This window comes from Acomys russatus, chromosome 22 (assembly GCF_903995435.1).
Source record: "Acomys russatus chromosome 22, mAcoRus1.1, whole genome shotgun sequence".
Taxonomy (NCBI): Eukaryota; Metazoa; Chordata; class Mammalia; order Rodentia; family Muridae; genus Acomys; species Acomys russatus.
Window position 1 is genome coordinate 22,842,615 of NC_067158.1, and position 716 is coordinate 22,843,330.

Sequence of the window (716 nt, forward strand, 5' to 3'; positions counted from 1 at the left end):
GTCGAATGGGGACAATGATGCTTGATGTGACAATTAGGCGTCCATGCCTCCTCCTACCAGTCTCCTTAAGACCCTGCCTGCAACAGCTGATTAATCATTGTTGATGACTGCAGTTTTTCCCATCCTTCCCGATTTACATCTGTTCAGGCCAATTCAAATATGGTGAGTTAATGAATTAGACATGCAAATTCAAGCCCCAGGCTAGAGAGAGAGGGAGAGCGAGGAAAAGAGAGAGAGAGAAAGAGTGAGCGCGCACATGGCTGAAATCCTAGGCGAGAAGAAAGGTTCTTCTGCCCGATAGTTATTTTAATGCTCTAAAAATCCTGCAAATCAGACCTTCCTGTCCCTTGCAGGATAACTGTAAGGCTTTTTAATGTAAGGAGGCTTCTGGAGGAAGTGAAGAGCTATGGAAACAACACACATAGTGTGGAAAAATTTCACATTTTTTTTTAAAAAATCTATAAGAAACAACGTAATATGGATAACAGCATAATAGCATTTACAATATTTCACTCTTTGTTCTTTTAATGTCTTATATAGTTATTTTTGCGTGTCCCCCAAATTGACTTCAGTTGGTTTTCCTGCATTTTAAGAGTCCCTATGAACAATTAGGGATGCTCCTTGGTCCAAAGTAGATGTCAAGGATGGAACTCCATAGTCATTGCAGGAAAAAAAAAAAAACCATGATTTGAAATCAGTCACCACTGCAGACAATG

General features: G+C 39.9%; 1 protein-coding gene across 2 annotated transcripts in view; it reads right to left on the reverse strand.

Moving 5' to 3' along the window:
* Positions 1-229: 229 nt before the first annotated feature.
* Positions 230-716, reverse strand: part of Meis1 (Meis homeobox 1) — a 140,666-nt gene continuing 140,179 nt past the window's right edge. For both annotated transcript variants that reach the window (XM_051165140.1, XM_051165139.1), the window contains exon 12: positions 230-716. This exon is cut by the window's right edge and continues 298 nt beyond it. The gene's annotated coding sequence lies outside the window, so the exon portion shown is untranslated.